Source organism: Halyomorpha halys, unplaced genomic scaffold, assembly GCF_000696795.3.
Source record: "Halyomorpha halys isolate HHAL.00 unplaced genomic scaffold, Hhal_1.1 Scaffold106.1, whole genome shotgun sequence".
In the NCBI taxonomy this organism is placed as follows: domain Eukaryota; kingdom Metazoa; phylum Arthropoda; class Insecta; order Hemiptera; family Pentatomidae; genus Halyomorpha; species Halyomorpha halys.
Window position 1 is genome coordinate 2,959,055 of NW_027111449.1, and position 10,824 is coordinate 2,969,878.

The 10,824-nt window shown below is 27.7% G+C and overlaps 1 long non-coding RNA gene across 1 annotated transcript in view; it reads right to left on the bottom strand.

The window, feature by feature from the left end:
- Positions 1 to 1,310: 1,310 nt before the first annotated feature.
- Positions 1,311 to 10,824, bottom strand: part of LOC136796263 (uncharacterized) — a 12,431-nt gene continuing 2,917 nt past the window's right edge. The window contains exon 3 of the long non-coding RNA XR_010843948.1: positions 1,311 to 1,433. This is a non-coding gene — a long non-coding RNA (uncharacterized lncRNA). The remainder of the gene's footprint in view (positions 1,434 to 10,824) is intronic.

The following is a 10,824-nucleotide window of genomic DNA, read 5'->3' on the forward strand; positions in this document are numbered from 1 at the left end:
CCTGAGGTTCATCCGTCACATCCGATAAGCCGTATCTTAGGGCTATCTTTTTTCGGAAAGGACATGAAATGGTAATTAAAGCTTTAGTAATGTCAAACTAATCATCGCCTGAGTATTAGATACTAGAAGAAAAAAATCGCATAGTGATAAGCGATTCGGTATAAAAATAAACTCAGGACAGAATTCAAGTATCAGGACTCACAATAACAATTTGAAAACGACATTGGAGATTAAATAAAGACTGAATAACGAGCATATATAATACCGAGGAATAACCATTATGCATCTTATTTTGCCATTTAAAAATTGAGCCTCTTTTCAGTGTTCTTCACAGAAGCGAAATGAGCCCGCTGACATTAAAGGGAGAATTTTTTTAGAATAAAAGTCTGCTCAGAACATAAGGAGGACCCATTATGATGGAGTATTATGACGGCTACATACCGATTTGCTAGAACTGCGTGAAATAGATATAATTTAGACGATAGCTTGACACTGTTTAAATGATTATGTAAAATTGTAGGATATCGTAATGAACGAATTACTCTATTCGAACCAAGAAATTAATGAGCTCTAAGCCTACTGGTAAGTTGGTATTTTTCTTTTTTCTCAAGCTCTTTTAAGTTATACACACATTTATTTCTAAAAACACTTCCAATTCTGCTTAAAATTAATTTTTTAATTTATATTGTAACAAAATTATTCATGTAACAATTTGAAAGTTCAAATTTATATATTTCTTCTCAAAAAAGTTATTTCTTTAGACTTGAATCGTTATAGTTTTATTAAAAGTTAAATCAAGAATTTTCACTCCTGCTCAATATTCTTAGGGAATACGTGTACATTTGAGACAATATTTAAAAAAAAAAATTTAAATATGGATTTTAACGTTTTTAAACATAATAATGAGCATACATTGTGTTATAAACCATAAAACGGTCCTTCCATTGATTTTCTTCTCACAGTAAAAATTTAAATATTTTTCTTTTTTAGCAATAAATAATATAAAAATAATTAATTGACAGATCCTAGCATGTCTGTATATTCAGGATTTCATCTCTAGATTTCTTTCCGTCATAAAGTAAAAAAAATACAAACATATTTTCTCTAAATAACAGATCTTATATTTTTAAAAAATATTTAATTAATATATTTTTTTAAATTGACTAATAAAGTATTACAGGAATGTGCTGGCGTATACACAAAAGAATAAAGAACGCAGATGTACAGGTAACATTTTATTCCTCATCATTCTTTTTATCTTTTCCACCTTTTTCCTTGTCCTTATAAATTACTTTTTTGTCCTAGAGCCCCTTCAGTATTACGACGATAACGTTTTCTTTGTAGATGCCAGTATTCCTTTGTCACGAAACATTGTCCTGATTGGCTGGGTCCTCCCTTCTCATCTTCTTGAGATATATTTTCTCGTTGAGCTACTGTTGAGATACAAAAGAACTGTCAAAACAATAAAATCCATCTGAACTCAATATAAAAACATAACAATAATTTTACGTTCATCGTTTAAGGAATTAATTCGAACAACTACGTGACCGCCTTTAATAATATGTTCGTATTTATAAAAAATTTGAAGTTTTTATTAAATAATGAATAAATGCGCGATTCAATATTTCTAGAAGGAATAACTGATGCTTAGTAAATTGGTTTCCATCGCGTTAGTATCCACGTCATTTATCACCTTAGTTTCGGTTACATTAGATTACTGTTTAATTACATTAAAATAATGTTACTTTATGTTTTCTGTTTCTGATTTTTTAATTCAATTAGCTACTCGATTACACCCACGAGGTTATCAGGAATCCTATCCGAAAGCTCTTCATACAAAATTGGGTAGTTCCTCGAGTGGGTTCTTCAAGACATTTTTTTCTGAAGCCGCTATATTGCTTGATTTTTCCTTACTCTTGGATGATTATCATAATTAGGGATCTTAAATAACATATTTCAGATTTTTAAAACTTTGTCTCTTATAATTATGGAATCAGACAACCTTAGAACCCATATCATTTTATTTCGAACAAAGATAATAATATTTAAAATGAGAAATACTTAAAAAATAATGTTGTTTGAATTCAATCAATTTCTTTACCGCATACTATTTCAAAAAACAAAATTAAGGCCATGCAAAGAAATTAAATTAGTTTGGATGAAATAAAGGTAAAAAAAAGATATATTGGTTTGGGAAAATCAGATATATGATTATTCTTCAAATTATAAAAACTCTGAAGAATAATTATAAGAAATTGCAAGTTTTTAAACACTTTCTGGGGTAAGGGTGTATGGTATACAGGGCCTTTTGGTGGGATTCAGGATAAAAAGTGAAGCAGGACACCAACTGCGTCATTAAGGTTGTCTTCGAAACTCTAACGCGTTCTCGTATTTTCTAACTTAAGATTGAGTCCAGGTGCTTCTTCACCTCTGTCTCATCGAACTCAATACTTCTTCGGCTCTTTCTTTTACCTAACCATTAATACTCATTATCATTTCCTATACCTACAATCTTTTTTCATTCGTGTCTTCTTGGCTACTCCCATCAGACAAAACCTAGTATATTTCTCTCCCACCATTCGCTCACATTGCAATCACGTGATCACTTAACATATTTGTTTATAAGTATGACAATAAGTAGAGAAAAATGTATTTAATTACATTTTTGTGTCTGAAAAAGTGTATTTAGTTACATTAGGTTGCTACAATACACAGCATAGCAATCAATCCATGATCGGACATATATACAATACATATATTTACATGATATAATATTTTTTTTTCCCTAACTTTTCCTTTTACAACCAATACTCGTCTACACACTAAATATAAATATTTTATTTTTTTTTCTATTTAACAATCTCATTTTATTTGACAATTTTATATAATTTAACTGACAAATTTATTCTCCCAAATTCACTCTCTCAGACCAACTCCAGTGATCCGCGACCCACGTTATATCCGTAAAACAAATTAAAGGAATTTATCATTAGATAGCAATGTAAAATCAGACCAAAGACATAATAGTCACAGCAGTAGATCAGTTTACAGAAAAACAAATAAACTAATACAACAATAATAAAATTTAAAAAAGTAAGTTAAAAGAAAAACTTAAATGAATAAATAAGTTAAAAGAAATAATTTCATGAATAAATAAGTTAAGGAAATAAATAAGTTAAAAAACAAATCGACAGGTCCAAAAACTAAAAAAAAAAATCTTTGCTTAGTCTACCTTAGAGGTTTTGCAGAATAAATATCCTAGCAGTGGTTCTCAAATACTTGGAACAATTAAGAAAAATAAATTAGTCATTTTACATTTACATCTTCCTCCTTTTCATATCTTTCATTAATTTTTACCACCTCATACCCTTTTGCTTTTATTATAATCATCGACACGTTATGAGCAAATCTAGAAGTTATTTAACGTTTGTGAGAAGTAACTTTTCCGAGTTTTTTTATTTATCGCACTATTGCACTTCAAATCTAAGCTCGAACAGACATTCCTTTGATTATAGTCGTAATGATTATTGGGGACTTTGCTTTGAATTTTGTTCAGTTTTGATAATTCACAATAAAAGACCAAATTTCCTTTTCATTAAATGGCATATAATTTTGAAATAGTCTGGTAATAGTAACATTAGTGATTTTTTTATTTTTAGATATTTTTTGTAGCTTACTAAAAAGGTTCAGTTCGCATTGAGCACTCTTAAATTTATCAATTTTCTTAAAACTTAACATGGATGAATTAATTCGCAGTGATGCTAACTAAATTTCCACCAAGTTCACAACCATAACAATTTAAAAAATACTAAGGATTTTATAATTTTTTTTTTCCAATAATGAGCAGTGTTTTTTATTCAAGGAAGCTACAAACGTATAAGAAGCGTTTTTTATTTTATTTTTTTCTATAAATACTCTAGCCACAGAAGAGAGCTTATTGAAATATCTGCGGACGCCTTTCTCCTTTTAAGGACTACTGAGGACGCAGTTGGCTCTTTCCTTGTCAATTACTGGCAAGGAGCTTGCAAATAATGAGGTCAAATGTAAATCGATACAATCTCGACGTGAAAATATAAACTACCACTAGAGTGGTTCTATGAAAATTATATTAAGGATTAAACCGATTTCAATAAATTTTAAAATAAAAATTGTTTGTCTTTAAAAAAACTAGTGTTCTATAGGAATAGTTTAAAAATATTTTATTTTTTTCTCAAATAAGTTAATATATTATTTCAACCTATAGAATATGCAGTAGTTCTTTCTTAGTAAAATATAGTATACAACTATAGATAGTAACACAGTGATTGAGTGTACATATAACCTCTTTTCATGGTAACAGGTTTGAAATTTAAATTTCCTTCCAACTGGAGGTCTATTAATGAGTAGATTCTCTGCAAGACTGTATAATTCTATTGTAATATTTTACAATTTACTTGTAGTGAATATATATAATATATGATTAGAATATGTTTTTCTTCTAAAGGCAGGTGTGGGAAGGAATATTTGTTTTTGGTTTTTTAATTTATTCATATATACTAATGAATAAATTAAAAAAACAAAAACAAATATTCCTTCCCACATCTGCCTTTAGAAGAAAAACACATATTCTAATCATACTTAACATATGTAAGCAACTATATATACACTTAGTGTGAACTTTGCAAGAAATATCAAGAGCGACGACTACCAGGCATTCATTCATTGTCGAGATGAACTTCATGGGATACCTCTCAGTATTATGTCCACACACAATTTGTGGAGAGCTAAGTCTATTCAACCCTATTAGTTGTTAGAATAATCCAACGGAATAATAATAATAAATAAATAAAAAGCATCTTTAATAATTTTCAGTCTATTCTTAAAAATGAGATATAAATCTCTTTATAAAAATTTAAAAAATAACTGATCATGAACAGAAATAATTTTGGTGCCAGCCACAGCAGTTCCGAAAAAAAAATTCTCATTAAATAGCTGTGAAGTTGAATTTATAATACAGTAATAAGGTTGGGACAGTAATCTTTAAAAAATTGCGCAAAAATGAGAGAAGCAAAATCAAAATGAGAATCCTCATTATTTGTTTGCACCCAAGGATGACAACTTTCAGGGCATTAAAATAAAGTGGTATGATACTTTCTCGGCTTCAATGCCCTTTTTTTCAGTTCTCGGAGAACTAAGAAAATTAGTTAGAATTAAAAGCAGTTTTTTAGTGTGGTGCACACATCACAAAACTTCAAATTAGTATCCAAATTAGGGTTGAAATTAATCCATGTTAGTTTCTAAACAGCAACTTTTTTAGTATTAACAATGACAATTCTTTGTCTTTCTATTTTTCATTTAAAAGTAAAAACAATTATTACTATACGATAGTCAATAGTCATAACTTTTCATGTAACAACCATGGAAACACAAAAAATTAAATTTTTATCTATAATTTATTATAAAATTCATTATATGTTTGTATTTTATTGTTTTTTATGGTTAATATTTTAAATTAAACAAACTTAAAAGTAATTCAAAAGAAGCTATTTTGAGAATCTGGCATTTAAGCTCTGTTAGACTATTTCAACGAGGATTTGAACAAGCTGATAAGAGTGTTTCATTTATGTGATCATAGAAAGAGAAAATATAGGGACCACATCAGCTGAATCATACTAAGCCGCCCATTGAAAATATTCCACCAGTGCACACTACGGTAGTCCAAAAACATTAGTATCAACAATTTATCTGAAACACCTACTTATTTTGTCCTATGAAAAAAAAAAAAACATGTCAAAATTTAATACTCTTTAAAATGTTTTAGGAGCCGCTATTGAACTGGGAATTTTAAAATAATTGACTCTTATATTTCTCTAAAATTCAATGATATTGCTACACCAATTTTATATTAAATCACTTATTAAATTATGTCAGTACATCATCCTTCACTTTCATATCATTTGTTTATTATATAATAATTAAGGAACTGGCCAAACCTGGTGTTCATGAGAGGAGTTATTCATGAACAGTGAGGTGGCTATGAGCTATATTTTAAAGTTATTGCATAACAGAAAAAAGCATTAACTTTGTTATGAAGGTACAAAGATACATTAATAATTATAATACAAATACAAGTGGAATTTATTTATTTATTTTTAATGGGATTTGTGATACCTTGAAGATTTTTACCATCTTGGAATAATTTAACTCAAAATAATTTACCTCAATTCATCTTATTAACTACTAACAGATTTCTTAAAAATGGAAATAGCCAGGAAAGACATGAATGATATAGTTGAATGTGCAGTGGCACCGATGAAAGAGTACAATAAACTACACTCAAAAGATAAATAACAGAAACAGTACTTATTAATGTTAAGAAATCCAGAAGCAATTATTTAGTTTCTAAGAAATGAACTTTATCTAAAAATGGAATGATTTCTGACTTTTTAAATTATTTACTAAATAAATAATATTATTATTTGTAATACATTACTATTGATATAAACAAAACTTCATTTGGAATAGGACTTGCTTATTCATTTCTATCTGTTTCGGTTGACACAAGAAATCACTCAAGGTCTGAACCTCTATGCCTCAGATTTTCATGATTTTCTTAATGTTAGCAATACCAACTTAATATGCTATCAATATAGTTTTTAAATATATTTTACATAAATTTTTTTTTAAATCAATTTTTCAAGATTAATGAAATAGCCTAATTTAAAATTTTGAAATGTCAATTGAAAGCATACAGTAAGTTTTTTAATGAGCTATAAAACATAGTCCTGCAAATTTCTTGTGAATCTATGAGTATTTTGGTGATTCAAAAAATGAGGAAATTCAGCTGTTTTGCAAAATCGATATTAAAAATCTCGCTGGTATTGCGAATACACAAAAGTTATGAAATTCTGAAACACAGAGGTTTAGGTCTAAGTTGATATCAGATGGAATTACTGTTTTCTAAAAAAAAAAACATAATAATAAATAAATACATTAACTTGTAAAAATTGTGCTAAAAAACCCTAAATTAAGTTCAAAAATTATACTGATTCTATTTCACAGAGTAGATCATTTTTTTTTGTTTTTTTTTTGTTTTTTCCTTCTTTAAGGACTACCCTAGTGTCCATCCACAGAAATAAATTGTAGAAGCCAACATGTTCAACAAAAATCTTATAATTTCGTATTTATTGACAACAGAAAATAAGAGCATTGATGTGATGGATACCGAGCTGCAGGTTACTAATTTTTTCCTATAAACTTATTTATTTTTAATGTAATAAATATTAAAATCTGATGGTTTATAAAAAAATCTTTATTTTGATTCTTCTGAACTTATAATTTTTCTTACAATATTTCAATTATAAAATATTAAAAATAAAAAAATTAAATTTTTTTTTTAAACAAACGAGCATTGAATAAATAGGCATATTTCGATTTAAAATTCATATACATGTTCCTGTCCAGCTGAGCTTTAAAACTCTATTAGTATTGGTCATGTAATACCAATTGAAAAAGTTTCATTACTAATGACTAAGCTGACTGCTGTTAGCTTTTTTACTAACCATTTGGGTATGTTTAATCGAATACATCATTTGTAATTTAATCTGATGATATATAAAAATTTATATATTCTTCTATAGAATGATTATTTTTATGTTTTTGATAATTTTTTACAAATATTTAAAAAATATCTAACAATTTTTTTACATATTATTATTACTTGTCATTCTATTTCCTTTGTGCATCATCTCCTGTAAGTTGGTTATGTATAAGGTCACTGCTTTTTTTTTTTTTTTTTTTTGTTATTCATAATGCATTTTTATAATTTATGTAAATAAGTAATTTTTTTACTTACTATAAATAATTAAAATCACTAATACCTTTACCTTCTTAAACTGTTCAACAAACAAAGAGTTATTATTTCAAGTAAAATAAGAATGAAAAAATTAACCCAGCAAAAACAAAAGTCATAAATGAATAGTTGACTTTACATACTGTATTACGTTCAGTAACCTATACCTAAGTGAAATGTATAGTCAAGGGAAGATTTGCGATTGTCAATCTGATTGATATTATAGTTTTAATGTATCTTGAGTACAAATAACCAAGTGTCATATAATGGTCTGAGTGCATTAGGTCAATCTAATTAAAAAAACAAAATGTCATACAAAACTGAAATTATACATTAAAGTAAGTATATGCTTGGAATGTTACAAAAACTTTTTCAAAAGAATTGATTTATCAGAAGTACTACTTTAGATTATTGATTTTACAATTTTTTATTTCATAATTTTAGGCCTCTATATTCTCAAAAATGGTTCTAATGATTCTGATTAAACTGGTTAATCCGACCAATTAAATGAAAAAATTAATAAATTTAATAATAAAAAAATTAATCAACCAGGCCTTGTCATTATTGAAATAGTCTTGACAGAGCTTAAAGGCCAATTTCCAAAATAGTTTCCTCTTAAGGTATTGTTTATACCTTAATTTTTTTATATGCTTCCAAGTATGGTTACTGATTGTGGATCAAATCAAACCAATGGAATCAGTATCAAATGCTATAGAAAGGATCTACTAGTGTATCCAGGATAAAAACAGAAATGAATTTTCAAGGCTAAGAAATAAGAGAGAGCCTGGCAATAATTTTAAACTTCAATGAAGTAATGGGAATTAGATAGTAAAATAGGAATAAAATGAGTCTTGAATCAACCTTATTACATTAAAGAATTTACTTTACCTTAAAAGTTCTAAAAACAAAAAAAGAAATATTATTTTATAACATTTAGCCTGGGCTTATCCATGTTTTAGGCTATTGAAACAAAAAAAACACGGTTGCTGATTATTTGGCCAAATGAATAATAATTAGGTGGTTTATGATCATTTAAAATAATAATGTTTGGTGATTAAAATATGAATGAAGTAGTAGCTGATAACATACATTTAAAAAAAATGAAATCTGTACCATAACAATCCATGCAGGGTTGGGGGTGCAGTTCTTTGTAAGGAAGTACTGTTACAGTACCAACGGTTGTAGTAGGAGGTGATTTGGTCAGAATATTTGCCTAATTAAGGGTACGTATTTTATGAGGGAGGATAGGTGGACCCATGGGACTCCCAAACCCACAGGGCTGACTCACAGCTATAGAAAAATAGCAAATAACTATCTACCATAGCCGGATTCGAACCCGGGTCTTTGCAGTTAGCAGCGATGAGTTACCCACACCCACATTACATACATTAGATAATAAAAATTGATCCAGCATAAAAAGTATTCATTATTAAATTTAGTGATATTATTAGATTATACTGTATAAGAATTAATAACAAATTCATAAGTTTGTGGAATTCACAATTAGAACCTCTCAAAAGCATGCATTAGTAGTGATGATAGTATATTTCCTAAATAAATAGCATTTCTGAAGGCCTTCTACAGGAAAGAGGTGGTCATAAAACCTTATGACTTAATCCACTTTTTGAAAAGAAAAATATTATCTGGCTTAGACCAAAATTATTATTTATTTTATTAATGTTATTTACCCTATGTATGCATTTGGTTATATTTGATTAGTACATTACAATGATACACGAAAACGACCCTAAGGAGGAATACTTGAAACTAAATGGTCTAAATATAAACATAAATTGAGTAAAAATGCTTTAGTTATCAAAATATAAGCAAATTATAGAAAAGCCAATATTATTCAGAAAAGCTTCCCTCAATGCAGCATCTTTTGAACCACTAAATAAAAAATAACACTGTGCCCTTCTGTTCAGAACCAGGTATGTTAAAAAAACTTATACAGTCAGTATTTATTTATATATTGATAATGAAGAGAACTGTCCTAAGGACAGTTTTAATTACCCTTTTTTCTCTTTGTTGTAGAACTAATTTTATTCAAACTATATGGAGTACGATTTTTTCAAATACCGAAATAATAAGGCACAGTCATTTTTCAGATTAAGTGATTCATACATCGTTGAGTGAGTGGTTAGAGACATCATTAGATTTTATTACATAGACAGATACAGATTATATGGATTTACATGGTTATGAATGAAAAGATACAAATGAATAAATAAATTTAACAACTTAACTTAAAATATATTTGATATATACTTTAGGAACCAATATTTTACAGTTTAAACAGCAATGAGACTGCAGACTTTATTCTCTTTAGTATATTGTACTGATTTGTATAACAGAAAGAGAATCAATATCAATCAATCAAAAATATTAATCATTGACCAAGTTATATAAATGAATAAATATAAATTCATTATATAAATGATCTGACGATTTATTGCTTTTTTTTTTAATTACTATGTGATTTGATTTACATTTGATTCACAATTTGCTTTATTCGATTGATCTACAACAATATTTGTTGTATCATTTTTGACCAGCTAGCAAAGATAGGCAATACAAATACTTTACAACATGAAATTACTTTAAATAATTTAAAGAGAATACAAATTTAGAATAAAACTGTGATAAGTTTTTATAATTATATACATTTATATCCAAAAATATCAGCTTAATGTGTTTCAAAATATTATCCCTTAATCTTTTTTATTATTATTTTTAATTTTTTTACAGGTTTAAGATTAAATTTTCACATTTTTTATATGTATATCTGTCTATTTTTTTTTAAACAATAAAAATTATAAGTTGACTATGATGTTTGTTGTTTGAAGATGTAAAACCCTTTGGCCATCAATGCTTACGGCATGTCATGATGAAGCAACGAACAACACACATGCACGCACCCTCTTCCCCCCCCCCCCACACACACTGTGATTCAAACAAATGTAAAAGAGGAATGTAATTCATACAAATATAAA